At 36.9% G+C, this 19,349-nt stretch overlaps 1 long non-coding RNA gene across 1 annotated transcript in view; it reads right to left on the reverse strand.

The window, feature by feature from the left end:
* Positions 1-327: 327 nt before the first annotated feature.
* LOC124354865 overlaps positions 328-19,349 on the reverse strand; it is a 38,828-nt gene continuing 19,806 nt past the window's right edge. Inside the window, exon 3 of the long non-coding RNA XR_006921719.1 lies at positions 328-548. This is a non-coding gene — a long non-coding RNA (uncharacterized LOC124354865). The remainder of the gene's footprint in view (positions 549-19,349) is intronic.

Below are 19,349 nucleotides of genomic sequence, written 5' to 3' on the forward strand. Positions count from 1 at the left end.
AATTGAGGTAAGGTAAGTTAAGTGACATAAAAAACGCGTTACATGTTTTTAATAGATGGGAGTGTATCAAAATAATCTCTAACGCTTGAGACGTAAACTTTTGCCTATACGATACAAAACGGAGGATTTACAATTATTTGACCGCATCCTCTTCAATATTTTTAAGCGTGTATCGTGGTAATAATTCAAACCAAAAGAGAAATTCACCGCGAATTAGTACATTATTATAATTTATTCACTTTCTATTAACAAAATATTAAGTAATTACACAGAAATGTTATAAACACCTACAGTTCACAGAATTAACTCAGATTCCGAAGGTATACAAAGGTGTCATTATTTATCAGTATTCCTTTTTATAACCTTTATTACACAACTACATATAGACTAGAGCATGTTTCAGGGTACTCACCAGTAGTAGTGTCCCGGGCGCTGTAGACCTCGCCGTATGTCCCCTCGCCTATCAGCTCCTGGAGGGTGAACCGGGTACCGGGCTCAGGGCAAGCTTCCAGGTCCACGTGCCTGCTGAGTCCACGGTACGCCATAGCCTGCAACAGGGGTCACGTGTTAGAAGTAATTGTGCAGGCGGGCGCTGTAGACCTCGCCGTATGTCCCCTCGCCTATCAGCTCCTGGAGGGTGAACCGGAAAAAATGAAAATTTTAAATTGGAAAATCATCTCACAAAAATTACTAGCGACGAAAAACTTGCAATCAACGGAACAATAATAAATATGAACACGAAAAATGGTATGAATATAATTAGCAACACTTGGGGTCGGGAACTTAGACGGTGAAACCTCCACAAGTTCCGACTTTCTAAAAGTAGTTGAATACGTAGATTACATTTAGAATTTAGTGTAGATTTGACGAATAAAATAAATTAAGTCAGTGGTCTTAGATAGTGTTTCGGATACAGGTGCTCTTGTACACTACTTTACTTACTATTTATGTGTAATTTTTAATCGTGTGTTTTGATACTGTTATCATTAGTACAAAAAACTTGTTTTATGGTATACATTACGTTTAACATCTATATATATATATATTAAAGTGAATGTTTGTTTGTCCTTTATGGAATCGTAAACTACTTAACCGATCATTATGAAAATTTGTATGTACATGTATTTTTCCACAGAGAAGGGTTTATATGCTATGCCCATTGATGTAACTCGCCACCAGGCAACGCTGAAAAAAAATAAAGGTTTACAAAGCGCCTGCACATTATAAACTGCAATTACGAGACAGTTATGTATATTAAATAACAAAATACTATTTGAAGGCGCTAAGTTTTGAGCTCGTATTATGTTTTTAAAATACATTTTTAGGTTGAACTTAAACGTTGAGTGTTAGACCACTTTGTAATAAAGTACAGTACGTACAATATTCTTTTGACAGATTTTCTTGATCGTGACATCGAGGCAAACTCTACATCGGCGTTGGAAATATAATTCACTTGAACCAGAAGTGCTCATACACGGGCAAAGCTTACGAAAAAGCGTGCGAAGCCGCGGAAAACAGCTAGTTTCTTATAAAGGATTGTGCCGATTTATGTTGAAAAATATGCACAATCCTGATCCCGTTCCAAGAGCCAGACAGTTTTTAAAAATTCCAAAAGTCACGTGACGTGGTATTGTTAAGGATATAGACAGTAAAAACGTTTTTCAAGAATTATTCCTCCCTCAAATTAAAAATAAGGTATTTCTATGGAGTTCTTCCCAAAAGTAAACGCGCCACAGACTCCAGAACCGATCGCGTAGATAGGGAGAGTGACTGCGGTGGGAAACTGTCGTGAGAACGCGGGACGAGGTTTGAGTCGTGCAGAGGCGGCCCAGTTCTGTCAGTTCCCTTCACACTTTCACGGCCCAAGTGGACAATACAGGGCCCGCAGGCGCAGCGGCTGGATTCACCGGCCGTCATTGAATGAATGAATCCACCACTTAACCTCCATTACAAAACACAACCGACTGATTTAATGTTCCAATCGGACCCAACTAGACCGTGAACACTGCCCCAGGGTGTAGCCTATAGTTAGAAGAGTGCCATTTGATCAATTTGATTCGCTACAAGTTTCATTTAGATGAGGAAATGGTCGTGTACATCGATGATCGACGTACTGTACAGAGACTGCAAGGTCAGGGTGCAGTATAAGCAACAGCCCGATGCATGAGGGCTATGTTCACCATTCGATTTGGTGGCTGAGTGCTGATTCCAGTTCTCGCAGTCACTAACCTTGTCACCACCATAATTATTACACGCTCTACTGTACTTAAATTGATTATTTAACTCTCTTAGTATTCATATCCTATTGAGGAATTAAAGTCAGAGGGAAAGGAAGTCTTCTACGTAGCAAAACAGCATCTGACTTTTAAACTTGAATCTAAAATGAATCATTAGATTGGAATACCTTTCAGTAACTATCACTTAACTCAGGAATGTTTAAAATGTTATTTTAAATGAAGATACCCATGGCATTCGTGGTTTTCGGCAGGGAATTGCGTGCGAAGGCTAACTGCTAATATTTATTTACAATTTTTAGTGAATTTAAATTTAAGCTATTTTAAACTATTTTTTTCTTTGAGAAACTTTTCACAACGTATTTGGCAAGTTATGTAAGGTTTGTTACCGTTTGATCATCAAAAAGTTGTTTTACGATTAATTTATAACTAACTGTTTATTTATTTCTCTAAAAATGTACAACCTACAGAAGAATTAACCTCTAACAGAAATTAATCTCTTCCACGTAGAAAAACAGCAAGGCCTTTAGGTTTATACAAGCAAAAGAAAATACTTCTAAGGAAAACATTAATTGTGCTTTACTTTACTTACCAATCATCTGTAATCAAATTAAAATTGAAGGACTAAGCATCGGAAATAATAAAACTAAAAACGTAAATTATGTCTAGGGATCCTTGCCTCTTCATGAAACATAGAACTTTTTCCGTTACACACATTCCCACACGGCTAGCTGCTGTAACTAATCAATTAGGAGAATGGCGTATATCATCTAGTTATTGTATTGAAATAATTTAATAAAATATGTTCTCAGTAAAATATAAATAAATTAGATTAAACAAGGTAGAAAATGTGACACATTAAATTACTTATTACAGCCTCATTACTTTATTACTTGAATTCATTTTGTTCTATCATACAAAACAGGGTTCATTATTATCACAGAAAATATTAAGGTGATGATTGACTAAAACGACCGTTCACAACGCGATCGGGCAGTTCAGACGTAGTACTATCGGCTTTATTATAAAATAGACAATCAAGGCTACCTACCCACCGTTAACAGGACTTCGAACAACACTGAAGAACTAGTCCTAGATACTTATCTCAGCGAAAAGTGTAGGTTTGGACTGTCTTTGATTATAATACTTACATGTCTCATATAATACATTACGTTTCACAACAGTATAATGTTCATCACCAGAGATCTAAATACCGCGTGCCGCCTACGGGATGCACCTGTTAGTATCCAGCTTCGAGTCCACGATGACGGCACTTGAGAGCAACTCACAACAACTGTGTTGTAAAGATTTTTTTATAAATCAACCATTAAGATAGGTTCCAAATCATTTTTAAAACGAAGTGGATTAGCTTTATGGAAGAGGCCTAAAACCCTTAATATTCCATTCGCAAAACGATTGCGACGAATAAAATGGTTGAATGGTCAGTGAATGGTTCCCTCAGGAGGAAGGTTGAGGAAAATCCAAGAAAATATAAGGTAGGTAATAAAATAATGTTAATCTCGAGTATACGAGGTAAAAGAACAAAACTGACGACGTCACCAACAAAGGGATACTCATTTCAATTTTTCATGTTATGTATAAATTATTATCACTATTCTACAAGAATAAGTATTTGAAAAAAAAAACACTTATAATAGCTCAAGATATTTCGCTAGTTGTCTATTTTCAAGTTAGACCTCCATAAAACATGAAAAATTGGTTTTCTTCGACCACACTTCTTTCCTGAGTCTTTAAATTCTCAAGTTGTTAATTTATACTAAAGATGCGGAGGTACACTTCATGTGTAAATAAAGTTAGAAATGATTTTGGCAATTTGTTCCACCAATTGTGAATACTAACCTAAGCAAATGTATTGTAACAAGCATTACCTCATGAAATTATCTTAAATGTAAAGACAGCAATTAACTCTTAATTGTGATTTATAATTAGAACACTGCAAATGCAATTAAACCCCTTATGCAATTTGTTCGGCTCGACAGATTCACTATGAAGAAAGTAAATGAAGCCGGATGAAATGATTAATCAAGGGTAACGCTTCCTGACTGATGAAGGAAATGTGCCATATCGATAGAGTTGCAACACACCGGCATTACGTCACGCTCAGTGCACAGATCTAATCAACGGCAGTTTATGCGGTCTTCTACACGATTGAAGAACCACATAGAGACAAGCTTTGTGTGTGGTTTGTAGAACTTATTTTGTCAAACATACTTCTTGACTACTTGGGGTATTTGTAATTGTCCATTTCTGTCGTGGAGTTTCACAACAGAGTTCGAAGCACACTGATTCCAAGTAATCAAGTAATTACTACTAAACTGTAATTTTATGGTATTCCATCAATCGTAAAGGTTAAACTGTAATCGACACGATTGCCTGCAGTGAGATATCCCTTAATTACGAAAACGGTGCCAAAGATTTAATAGTGGGTCGGCGGAAATGTCAGCGGAAAAGGTCAGTCTCCGGGGTTCATTCCAGGCAACCGTAGGGTAAGTAATCGAGCCGGCTCTTCTTGCACTGAATCGGGCGAGGACATTACGCTGACCCGACATGGGATGAAAGTGGAATCAGGCTGAGGTCACAAGGTCACGTGGTTATTAAATAAACGAACCGTCCGACCGACTGTCCGGGTCCTAGGGTTATTAGTGAAAACGGCCCCGGCTGTTCGAGCACTTTCCTTCGTTTACACGGACTATCAGCGGGACCATCACCTCGGATTTACGAGCGCGGGTCGCCCACTTTCACTGATCTTCGTGAATAATAATGAACAATTCTGACGGTGGAAGAGATTCGATAACGTCATTTGAACTTTCTCTGAGTGGTAATCAAGAAAACTGTTTCTCTAAATGGTGGTAGTAAAAGTTTAACGGCCGAATAACGACATGTAGGTTTATTACCGCTACGAGGAGTACTGTGTGTTTTATTTACAAGTGGTAAAAGTTCGCATATGAGCTCTGAACGCTGAAGATCGTGTCGTCCGGAGCTGAGATTGGGAACACCTTCCTCGGGAAGAATGAGGGGTTTGGGGTCTTCCAAGCCGCAAATTTGAGGATATGACCTCAGTTTCAGAGATGTAGAGATTTAATAGAAAGAAGCTTTCGCTTAATTTAAAAAATTAAACCTTAATCTAAAAGATAGCCAACTGTAAATTATTATTATTCTTAAAATTTGCAATTTAAAATCATCATAGGTTCTCTAATTATAACTGAGCAAAGGATTAAAGGTTTTGGAATTTTACTAATGAATGATTGTAATAATAAATGTAAAACAATAAAATTACTCTCCCTGTCTCATCTATATAACCGTTTAATACTTTTTGTACCCATTTAATACTTGTACCAAGTTTATTGCGTTATAAAGCATTGTACTTCAGTGAATTTGAGATATTTTTTCAATTAGTACAGCCTTCTAAGTATTTATATCCGAAATACCTAAACCGTCAATAAAGTACTCATCAAATGATGAAAGTTTTTAAAGACAAAAACGAAAATTTTTCAAAATGTTCTATCATAAACAGATTTCTTTCCAAAATATATTAAGGCAATGAAGCTACCACCATCATTAAATAAAATTCTCAAAAATGATTATGCTTAAAAAGCTTGAAAAATGAAATAATGGACACTTTCAGAAACTTTTCGGTTATAACGATAATGTCAAATTTTAAAAATCTACTTTACCACATAGCATCCAAAACTAATATCAATATGTATTATTAAAAATAGTTTTAAATTTTGAAATGTATGTAACGACACTATATTAGCTTATGTCTTACATTATATTTAGGATAGTAATGGAATTATATGCATACTTAATAATCAGACAGTTTTGTAACGGTTAAAACAAAAAAATAATTTTAAGTGATAGATGCATTAAAAAAGGTTTGTTACGAGCGATAAATAAACAAGTGCATAGAGAGAGTAGAAAGCTGGTGAGGAATCCTGCTCATACATTCGCACCAGTAAAGAGTGTGAAAAACATGCGTTTGTCCTGACATAGACTGCCTATAATTGTTGTACCGAAGAGGGGAACTTGTAAGCTAATTGCAGTTCACAGAAAGCGACGACTCATTAATAACCACGCAGTTAATGAACCAGATAGTTCCAGCGAATGGATAGGACTACCACAAGGACCCGTTCTGGAACCTGTTATGTTCCGGGCTGTATCTTTTTATTAAGCATTTAACAATGAATTTTAGAGTTTTTATGGATGTAACAATTAGTTTTCAGTGATTAAACACACTTTACAGCTTGCTTTATAGCCATAACTGAATGTTTTAATTTGAGCTGCTAGGATGCAGTTTTTGGATTTATCTAAACATCCATCATACATAGTGAAATGTATACATTTATATACGAACGTATATAAATATAATCATTTATGTATGTCTGTTTGTCTACTGTATCTGTCACGATATTTCGAAAACCTGCTGACCTATTGTCATCCAATAACTTTCTTTTTGTTCCAGGTAGACTTTGACCAACCAATCTTTAAGCATGTTGTCTAAAAGATTTACAAGAAAAAGGGCAAGGAAGACCTTGAATAAACATGTTTTCGTCCATGCTTTATACTTGGTTTCGGGAAGGTCAATGAACTCTGTGATATCAGTTATGATATCAAATTCTCTGTAGGTAAGCGAGGGGACTTTGTTATAATAGACTTGAACAGCTCTGAAGCAGCCTTGCTCTTCAGTGATGCTGGCGTTGAGAATAGAGTAATAAACCCAAAAGTTAATAACATACACTTCGAGGTATCGGGCGGTACCTATCTATACGTTTTGGTTCTTTTTCCCGATGTTACACAACAACGAATTTAGATTTTCTTAAAGCTGCGGGTAATTCACCACTGTATAGTATGAAATGAAAGAAACAGGTAGACCACCCTACCCCAGAACCGGTGATATTTATGAACTCAGAAAGATTATCATCCAAATCGGATGCTTTCTCAGTTGGTAAAACGGAAATGACCACTTAAGGATACTCCCCTTTCAGCTATAGGCTACTCATTAATGTTTATTTACTTAATTTGGTAAGTAAATTTCTTGTAACATTAGTGATGAGTATACTTAATACACAGGAATCTAAGTTTATTGCCCTACATATATCTAGTATCATATTGGTTGAGTAAAATTATAATGACATAAATTACAAATACTCGTAGTTTTACAGTTTACTTTTATCACAACCTTTTCATATATCACACTTGGTTAGGAATTTTATACCAAGACTCTATAACCACTTTAAATTGTCGCCCAAGTAAAAAAATAAGTACGGGAAAATACTGAAGCTTCAAAGTTAGAATGCAGGCGAATCATAAAAATCTAACAAAGTAGCAAATTTATTCTGATTATGAAACTGAACTATGACATTACCTTTTTCTCAAATCGATTTTTTCTTAATGAATTTGTATGTAAGGAAATAACGTAAATATTGAGGGTCTATACAAATAAAGCGAATTAAGTGTAAAAGTGATAAAACACATATTTTAACTAAAAATTACTTTTCAATTCCTACTATTTACAGGTGAAGAACCTAAATTTCTAAAACTACACCGTTGAAGAGAGTATAACACGAATAATTGTCTACCTTGGAACACATTATAAGGAAAACCCCCTATTCAGACACATTAATATTTTCAATAACATTTTCTCAACGTTTCCTACCGATGTTGGTCTTCTTACTTTTACGAGAAATCCAGATCCACCAATCTGGAATAAATCCTCGCTGGTAGGAACCCACTTGTCAATGCACGGAGCCGTGGTCAACCTGCTCCTCGGACATAACCGATTATCGCTGCCGATATTACGGTACCGGTGACCGGTGACCGGTGACCGCGCTGCACTCTCGGTGTAACCGGCCGGTAACTCACAGGTGACAGCAGCCTCCGGCCGTGCGTCACGCCTTGTCAAGTCTGCCGTCATGTCCGCGGCGAAACGTCCCCAGAAAAACCACCATTAGTCCGCTCACGTGACGGCGACGCGACGGTGAGAACTGCCCGGGTGATGAGTGGGACCTTGGAGCCGCGTTGTCGTCTGGGTAAATCACTTCATGAGAGCAAAGCGATAAAACTAATTGATTAAGATTCCTTCGTCCAGTTCCACTGAAGACGTGGGTTAAACCTGCTTCACAACTTGGCACTGGATAGATGAAGGTCAGATCTGCCCGGTCTTATAGTTGATGGACTAATCATAGTCTATGAAACTCGTAGTTTAAGTCATCCCAACACGTAAACACACTTACAGACTAGCAATATTTTTGATCGATTTCTTTCACTTAAATGATGGATGAGATAACTTTATTTTATAGCATATACTGAACCTATGATATTTTACCATAAGATCCGAACAATGAAGATTTTGGTTATTTTCCTGTGTCTTTTTTAAATTTCATTAATATTGTCGGTGGATTTTGTCGCCGTTGTAAGTATTGCTGTTACTTACTGATCAACCTGCAACACAGCAGTAAAGCAACAAGACAACAAATATAGCTCTCAAATCCAACTTAAACTTTGGGTGAGATTCGTGTACCGGTAATAGGAATAAATCAACTGCTACACCACTCTGTGCACCCTCCTGGCTATGGTGGAGCGTGCTCAGGCTCAGCGAAGACATCCTACGTACTTTTTACTACTACGAAAAAAGACGACGTCCCATACCCTGAATGGGTTTGTAATCGTGGCAACGACGAACTTTACTTTGCGGCTTGTAAAGTTTCAGTGCTAAAGGAAAAGGTACAAGAAACAAAGTACAGCTCCAGTCTATACATAGTTCGATAAAATCTCACAGAGGTAACTGAGATTCACCAGGTAGAGGCACATAGACCCTGAAGTTATCATTGATAAGTTCAGTACCGCGCGAGAGCAATTTAAGCCTCTTTCAGAGCAATATTTTGACAGTCATCACACTGGCTTAAACAAAATACTCTTTCTTAGGTGGTGTGAATTAGAAACATCTCTACTGGTTGGTCGTTTTGGTTTCTGTACAATAAATCTTTAAACATATAAGAAGAAATTAGCATTGACATATATCAATTACTAAAAGAAAATGTATTTCTATCACAAATTGTTTCAAAATTCTGCACAAATAATCTTCTTGTATGATCAAACTTTTCTTACATTAGCATTACATTTTATTGCAGTTACAGTAAATCGCATCTTAATTGTACTAGCACGGTTAAAACCCACAACGAATGGACTCATCCCTGGCAAAGTAACATCTTTAAATCGTATTCAAATTATTTTTTATGATTTTTAATTTTTTAATAAATAACTTATATAATCTTTGCTATACTTTAACTCTTTTTGCGTGGGTAATATTGTCTTACACCAAAATAGGGATTTAAAGTTTAAGGAACGTTTTCATTTAACTTTATTACTAGAGACACTAATCTAGACAAGTGGCTTGCTGAATGAAAGCAATGCTAAAGGCGGGGTGGAGGAAAATCTCCTCTCCCCAGGGAGTAAAGAGACATAGCGGAGATGCCAGCTCTGTACAGAAGTCCAGAGCTGGGGGCGGATATGTGGCAGGACGGGGTTGGAGGGGGTGGTGCGTGCATTATTGCGCCCTTTGTGCTTAGGCTGTACTTATGTAAGCCTTCTTCACATTCCAAAACCGACCCTCTGCCTTTTGTTGGGAAGACAATCCCGCTGGGTTTGAAATTACTCACAAAAGGCCTACTAATTACTTAAAAAACAGTAATAAGAATTTGGATAGTTGAATTCGTACTAATAATACGTCCTTGAAGCCACAGCGACTAATTCTTTATTTTGTTCTTTATTTATCACGATCTCCGTTTTCAATAACATCATTGGAACTTTGTGGGGTTGTAGTACGTTGACCCAATTATAATTAAATTCCATACATTACACATTGTATGGAATTTGGTAAAACACGACGTAAGCGTGTGTTTCTACATTAAACAATGTTTAACCTACGTAATGGATTATTCTAAATATTGTTTTTTATTTTCCACTTCCTCAGTAACGCTGTGTTTATCATAGCTGTGGTGGGAAGGGTTGAGTCAATGCGAGTGTTGGATTCAGCATTTCACCTTCCGCTCTGTGGAGTGTCTGAAATTTGACACTGTCACTGACGATTCCAGAAATCTGGAGTCCACGTCAGTCTGAAGATATCCTAAAAAGTCGACGAAGAAGCCATTTAAAACATCGTGTGTAAACATTGTAGTGCACTCAATTGTTCACCTGATAAGACTATGACACTCTTCACCTACAGTACATTGAATGGCTGCTGGGTAAACCAGAAAGAGGTCTTTTTTATTCTGGGTGTCTGTGATGGCTAAAATATACGAATAAAGAGTTTTGAATGTCTTCGTCATGACTTTTTAGATCTCCTCACACGGACATGGACTGAAGATTCCAGGAGTCAAGTCTGTGACAGGGTCAGACTTCGGACATTGCACTGAGCGGAAGTGAAAAGGGACTAAACTCAATATTCGCATTAAAACTTAGTCTCTCCTTTTTCAGATGAAACCAATCTAAAAAATTCCAAGTCTTGCGGGGTTAGTAGCAAAATGATAAATTGATCTTTTCTTCTCTGGAATTGTCTTTTTTGTCGCACACTGTAGCCTTCAAGTTTGTTATTGCAATATTTACGTAATGGAACTTCCTGATCGTGCATTCCAATAGCAGTACCACGGCAATTTTACACTACTCTCTGCGTGTTCTTTGTCGCTCCAAACCTTTGGGAAATGTGTAGAACCCTGAGTCCTTTGTGCGTTTTAATTTATCTTTGCAGGGCCTAAATGTTTCAAAACGAGGAACTCAATATGATAATGATATCAATGAACATGAGGACAGTTTGTCTTTGCTTGGTAAGATCTAAACCAGGCATAGCTTCTGATACGCAAGAACTCTACAAGTCTCTACTGGAACTGGAAGCAACGATACTGGAGTTTGCGAGTGGAGGTAAGAGTCAATATCATGCAAGCCTCCAGCGGCGGAAGTGGAAGATCAGTCGCGGTGATCGCGGTCCGTTACAGCGGTCGTCGCCGTCGTTCGGACACGGTCTGACGCCGACGCCACTCTAATTGAAAACTCTTCTTCCGGCTCCGTCTAGATGTGATTGTGGGGGCTGTGGTCTTCGGAGACAGGGCTCTACGCTCTGGAGACTTTGACCGCAGTGACCGAGAAAATTGTTATTGCTCATTGACTGAGATGTTTCCTAGACAGACTGAATAAGGCAACTTAGACCAATACAAACGACCACAATTGAAAACGAATTTCTCTCTTCGTACCACTACAGGGAACAAGGACACGTATACATACCACATTATATATATATATATATATATATATATATATATATATATATACACACAATAACATTACAATCCGTTAAAGTTATTGACACACTTCGTGTTATAGCAGCTCATTACTTCTAGTCCTGTTCTAGCCTATTTTTGTACTGTTATAAAAGTATGTAATGTTATATATGAATGAAAAGGTGAATACATTATTTACATCTTTGTATCGGATGTGTTTGACCGAACTGTCACAAACCAAATTTTCATCATCTAAAAACTACAAATTTAGTGGATAAAATAGCATGTCAAAATACTTCAAAACTATAAAATATAACAGAAAATATTAACGGATCTGTTTTATAGCACATATTTTAATCGACATGTACAATATAGTGATAGGTCTTTTAGTGTCGGAGCTAAGACCATTGCCCCTAGAACTTCCAAAATGCACGGTCAAAAGTTTTAAGGAATGGAAGCACAAAGGGAAAAAGTGGAGACTTTAAGAAAATACTCCTTTAAAAGGGTCCTTATAATGGTATAATGGTAGAAGCTCAGGTTATCTCTAATTTCCCCCGGCAATCAACAATGTATTCCTTACTTTGACAGGGCGGCACCTACTAACTAGTCCTGAAACTAAGTAATTCACATTATGCATAGATACAAAGCTGAACAACATTCTACAGCTTTTATTTCAAATGTTTGGCTAGAAGTGTTATCGTCTAAAAATAATTATTAATTTCTAAATAAACTAGTAAAAACATAGTATAAAAGTGTTTCATCAAATCACTAAAAACCCATAAAGGCAGCAAAACTGTGACGGGAAGGGGTGTGGGCTTCACTCTTCTAATTGGGTCACAACAATAATAACTGACTCATTATAGTCAAGAAAGGAAACCTGACTTCCTTCTAATTTACCAGTAGCCAGAATTTCGGGCTGTATCAGTTATGTGTTAAATTTAAGTTCATCTTAAGAGATGAATTGACTGTTTAGTGGTTTACATACATTCCAAGTACATTAAAAGTAATGGTTTTAAGGAAATCCTTCAAGCAGTTGAACGTGGTGAAAGAGGTTTAATTGTCAAATTATTTCTTGCATACATCAAAGACTTTGTATTGACACGTGCTCTGCTGGTCTATACTGAGTAACGTCCGACGGAAATACGCCTAAACCTCTACGTTATAGGCGACTGCCACATGCAACGTATTAAGCAAGAAATTGTGTGGATGGCTGTTTAAAGATGGCTTCAAGAATTAATAGTTCTATACAAATTATATAGTGTTACTACTCCACACAGCTAATATAGAATAATACGTCATATAGGAGGGTACATTTTAGTGGACCCTGAAGGTATTTAACTGACATCTGCAGAACTATCAGTATCTTCTAAACATAGATTTTTAAATTTCCCAGTGCCTTTTTCATTTTTGACAATCTCTCCTAACTAAATAACAGCAATATCCGGCGGCAGGTTCTAACCTTTATAGCAAGTTTCTACCATTATACCGCTATATGACTCTCATCAGCATTATCATAATTCCAATGCCTTTGCAATTATAATCGATATCCGGCGAGCAAAATCATTTGATCTCCGGCTACATTACCGGAACAAATTTTAATTTTGTTAGATAATATTTAATGCAATTAAATATAAAATTATACTATTCACGGGGAGACATTAGTTATAAGAAGAGAAGAAGAAGAAATAGAGTTTGCCTTTTAACCTACATAGGACAACAGTTTTGATTAAAAACACTGTAATTCGCGACGAAGCCATCGACTAGAACCACCTACTACACCCATGACAACACACGATGCATATCCCGGAACCCCGAGGCGACTATTTGGTTTCTACACTAGTTTCACCAACTAACAACTCACTCCACGCTCGGAAAACTATTAAAAAGTGGAATAACACCGAAGGGACATAAACTCAAGTTCTAGACCACTGAGTTTCGCCGTGAGCGTGTTTGCGTGTCACGTGTGGTAGCAAACACAAGGTTTAACGCCAACAATGGCAATAAAGTCAACAATGAGTGGACAACACGTGCTTAAACAATGTGTTACAGTTACACAGTTGCTGTTTCAATAACCGGGAGAAGACAGGACACCAAACTGACTTTAAACCTTCCAACATTGAAACACAAGTCTGTTAAGTGCGTGATTTGTCCTGGAAATGTTACAAATTACCAATTTTACAAACAGTAATCAGCGTTGACTATGTACTTTTGTCTTTTAGTTTTATTACACCCTAAATTTATAAGTCAATACCTTGAAAAGAAATGCCTGTCGCAATAATAAACATTACGTAAATTAATATATACCACTTAGTGCCAATATCCAATTATTTACATTTTAATTTTTTACAACGTAAACATATTAATAAGCTTAGGAAAAGGCATTCTTGTTTTAACACCACTTTAAAAACTAATAAAATATATAATGTGAATGAAGAAGGCCAGTTGTAGATATAATGGTTAGAATTTCGTGCTGAATTAACTCTGAAAGTTTGACTCTGTAAAAGTCGAATATTCAGAACTTGTTCAAAACTATGCATGGTACTATTTGTTTGTGAGATAGGGCTTCCATGTATTGGGACCTGAAGCCGTATGTGTGTAGGTATTGACGTTTGAGAAGCTACACAATGACATCTATTTTTATATTAAGAATACCAAAACAAACTGTTTGAATTTTTTATTCTATGGCCGTTAAGGATGAATCGAGATCAGATTTTGGTGTCGTCACATGCAGTCTAGCAAAGCAATGCTCGTTGGCCGGTACAAGCGACCACGTCTACCTGACACTAGTCAGTGGGTGGTGACGACTGGACGGTTTGCAACTGATGGCAGAAATATGTTAAATTATTACTAAAACCTTCACCGTCAGAGCGTTACTACTTCCCACCCTCCGAGTCAAATTACTGTACCTACCGTGCATAAAGTAATAAATTGGCGTTTCTCCAAAACGGCGGTAAATTAAAACTGATTGAACGACCAATTTGGAGTCGACGGACTGTGGACTGGGTAGTGCCGAGCGATAGCTGATCTCCCATCAAGGCGGTTATCTAGGCGAGCCAACGATATGCTCTCGGATCGAATTAGCAGCGTTCAATTCGGCCCCGGCCACGCGCGAAATTGCGTTATGAATAACGGCCTCACGATCTGACATGTTTTTTACTTGTAAAATCTGTGACGTCTTTTAAGTCCAGCAAGAAGTTTTGACTAGAGTAATGCTCATACAAATTCATGTTTACCGGTGTTGTTTTTGATTGATCAATTATTTTGGTGACATGTGTCACATTTATTAGTTAGTCAACTAAAAATCTTAAAGTGTACCGAATTAAAAATATCAGTTGCGAAAAAATAGTTTTACAAAAAGTTCCAAATACTTTCGATGTGCCTTATAAGCCGTTCCATAATTTTAAAGGATGCACCATGGAAGAGTCTATAATAAAAATGAAAGAAAAAATGTTTCAAGTTCATACTTATTCTCCCAAGGTCGTTTCGACAAAGCCTACGCATAAACATTATCGCATTATCGTAACATAAAGGCAGTCCATCTTGTTACGGTTCTTTTACATCATCATCTAAGGATTGGCCTTGGATAACATCCAACATATATATCTTGATGTATAGTATATAAATATTCATGTTACATGTATAAATTATACTTGTATTACAACTTTTACTGAATTAATTGTTAGGATACCATCATACGCTTAGATCACTCGTGTTAATATTATTCATTATGAATAAACGCAAACCCTACAATAGACCTTATCCCGAGTACTAGTTAGGACTTACATAAGCTCCTATTCCTGTAAAACAGGCAAATTCTTAAGTGTTAGGCTTAAAACTTTGAAATTGAAACATTTTACTCGCATCCACAACTTATTTAAAATTCGTTGAAATAATATTATCAGAACTTCAGCATGAGTAGCCACATTAGGAAAGACAATTAAAATAAATGTAATACTTGCTAACCCACTGAATGTTCACTCACTTGGAAAAAGATTCTTTTGAAACTGCCAAAGAATCTTATACATTACAATGCTATAAAAGTAATTGAAATTTATGTAATGAATGCACTTTCGTAATTGAAACATCCATAGTATTTTCCATTCAGTAGTGAAACAGTTCTAGGCACTTAGTAGTCTTTGATAACATAGTACCTATCTGATTTTTTACGGAGAGGCCGAATTATCTTGCTTATGTCCATGTGCTACTTCCCTGTGCAAGGATCTTATCAAATGAAATAGGTAAGGAGAGTTTACACTACTGGTAAACGTACAAAGGTCACTTACTGGTCTGTACTAAATCTATTTTGGCGCAAAAAATGGCGGTCTCTTTAGACCGTACTGGTTTAGTATTTTGTACTTTCTTGTATCTATTTATAACACAAAAATAATTCGTTTTCTGTACACGAGAGGTGTTAGCTGAATATAAAACTCACCTTATTAATCGAAGTCAGCTAAAACGCAGCAGGCTGACATAAATTAATATAAATGTGTGTAAAATTTTTGTTTCATTTCGCACGTGCCACGTTGGTATATGAAATTTAATAACACACGTAAATTTTTAAATAATTAAAGATTCTTGAACTTGAACTTGAAGTGTAGAAGCCGTCTGTGAGTCAACAACGCCTTAATTTGTATTTTATGAGCGATTTAATATATTTATGTGGTGCCACACCACTCTTTTTACAAGACTTTAAAATGAAATGATAGATTCAAGTGAGCTCACTGCTCTATATATCTCAGTTGCTGAAAGAGAGTACGAGGTGGTATTATTTAGACCGTGTTTAAGAGTAGACAGACTTTCCAGGCGTAAAAGTTACTAATGATGGAGTGCTTTTATTCTAGGCTTTCCAAACTGCAAGCGGTGTTTACTTTTCTCACTTTTAAGCGTAGTTCTGGGAAATCTAAGGGACAAAGAACGTTTTATCAATAAAACTACGGACGGCTTTGTTTAATTTCTTTCTATTATCATTTTAAATTTTGTGTATTACAAAATATTCTAACAGTCTTATTGAAATTATGTTAGTCTACAGCATGCATGAAATAATAACACGTACAGTGTTCCTTCGTATCTCTTCAACAGATCGTATTGGGTTACGGCGTACCTAATAATTATAGAACATTTGCTGAGTCCTAAACAGTTAATTACACTTACAAATAAACAGTACAAACGAGTTACAAAAATCCACCTTGTTGACTACACGACAATGGAAAATATGTGAGTAAACGCCGTCTGAACCACTCGCGTGTTTCTAACCGACATCCATTTGGTGCGAACATAAATGAACAAATATAATTATGTTTCTGAATTACCAAGGAAATCATGTTTGTTGAGACAGTGATATTTGGACTGCCTGAATTTAAACCACCCACAGAACTCCGCAGAGTTCAAATACACCAATTTAATAGCAAGTATTCATTGAGTAGTCATCACAGAAAAAAATACAGAAGCCTTACTGTGTTCAGAGCGCGATTCCACGCCCAGGTCCAGTACTACTAACACTAGCGCATTCTTTTGATTGGTCCTCGTTGCTAAGGTTTCGTAGTTATTCACCATTCGAGACATTAACGAACAACTGTTCTCCAAGTATTGCGGGGTAGGTCCTTTCACGTAAGCGAATTCCTCTGCTCAGAACACGGCCTACTCGTGACAGCTCAAGGCGGTCCGACCTAAAGGAATTCGCTTCTCAAACCATTCAGTTGTAACGACCAGGGTGTTATATAATGTACAGGCAAGTCTTATAACCTTACTAGACACATCGCAAACTTGGCAAACAATTTTCATACATCATAAGATAAACATATTTACAATACAATTTACATTTTTATAACACTGCCCTGCTTATTTTCTTCTGCCAAGAGGGATGAGAGAATCTAAATTGGTTGTAAGAGCGATGTACAGTTAATACCTAAATTAGAAATTTAAAATTACAATATAAGAGTTAATAATTCTCCTGAATGTTACTTTACTCATACCATTCTTTAAGTTAGCTATAACGCAAGGTATTGAGCGTACGCTTTTAAAATCCACTATAGTTTTAAAAGTTTTAAAATTTACCTTATTATTTTTTAATAAAACTATACGTACTAATGTTTTAACAAACATTCAGTCACTGACAAGTTATACAAGTAATAACTAATAGTGTAATTATACCATATACTTTTTTGAGATTACGATCTAATTTATATTAACACAGCTTAACATAACGTTTTCTAAAGCTACACATTTTATTTGAACGACACTAAACATACTCAGATAGCCTTACTTTGTATTACCCAATATACATGTTAAAAAATCACACACATTGTGAACGTGCTGTCATGGAGTATATCGTCTATGGTCGACGGCGGTACCGACACTACACTTGTAGACACACCGACGATGACTATGTAAATTCGGTTCTGATGTAAACTATCGATTAGTTCTATCGATGCCACTAGCTGATCATAGTTAACACAGCGTAGAAGATTATAGTGCACGTTTCGTCATACCAGAGTGAGGTGGGATGGAGAGACCGTTATCTATCATCTAATATATCCTCGAGCTTCTTTGGAGCATTCCCCAGCAGCTGAGAGGGGAGTCTCAGTGTAACAATTAAGATCTAGGATTCGGGTTGGAATCCAAGTTCGGGCACGCCATTTCCATACCCCAAAAGGTTCAGACCGGAGTGGAGCGAGGGTTCACAGCAACTGCTGACCGTCTTCACCCCACGGTAAACTATTACTGTGTAGATGCAAGAATATACAAACATTCGGTGTGAAAATCGCTTAGTATGATTCAGCAGCGTTTAGCGTTGTGTAAGAGAAGTGTCGAGCGTTGGGTATTATCTGATGTTATCTGCGCTGATGACTATGCAATTTTCTAGGTCAGCGGCTGCTTTAAGCGCGACAAAATGGCAATTTAACGTGCGCCGGCAGACGCGAGGTTGTGTTTGCAATCATCTAGTCTAGATGTAGGGCGGAACATTTACCTCATTCGCGGTGGAGTAAACGCGTATTTCATAATGGTGCGAACTTGACTTGTGCTAAACACCCTGGTGCGAAAGTGGTTATCGACATCGGCATTTATTACTGGGACGAGATACGATACTGCACGAACAAGAGTATACGATAAAGCAAGACCTACGGGAAGGAGTGAAATGTACGGAACTCAAAGCTGCCAGATGGAATAGAACAGGGTTAGGAATGGAAAATATGCTACAATCAGATCAGTAACTATGAGTTTATAGAATTTCTCAGCCATAGATAGTAACACAATGGATGGCCTGACATCATCATCATACATTCTTATCTCATCGGTGATTATGTTAAATATGAAAGAATGAAATGTACGAAACTCAAAGCTGCCAGATGGAATAGAACAGGGTTAGGAATGGAAAATATGCTACAATCAGATCAGTAACTATGAGTTTATAGAATTTTTCAGCCATAGGTAGTAACACAATAGATAACCGACATCATCATCACCCATTCTTAACCCATCGATCTTATGTCAAACCAAGCATAAAGGCTGAGATGTTCTGTAAACATGTACAGTATACCCTCCCAGAATCAGCGGACGGCTGGCTCCATAAATCATGTCCATTGGTAAAATGTTTCAGTCGATACGTGAAATGAAAGGCAGCTTCCAGATTTATAACGGCCTTTATAAATTACCCTATATATCACTTCTATTACTAAAATATGATAATTCGAAGCAAACAGGTGTTTTGCGAAAGCGGGCCACACAATCTTTGCTTCATCCCAACAAAACCGGAGTCATAATTCTAACCTAAACTTGCAAATTAAATCCATTTCAATATCGAAACTTGCACATTACGTATGTA

The sequence above is a fragment of the Homalodisca vitripennis genome, chromosome 2 (assembly GCF_021130785.1).
Source record: "Homalodisca vitripennis isolate AUS2020 chromosome 2, UT_GWSS_2.1, whole genome shotgun sequence".
NCBI classification, from domain to species: Eukaryota; Metazoa; Arthropoda; class Insecta; order Hemiptera; family Cicadellidae; genus Homalodisca; species Homalodisca vitripennis.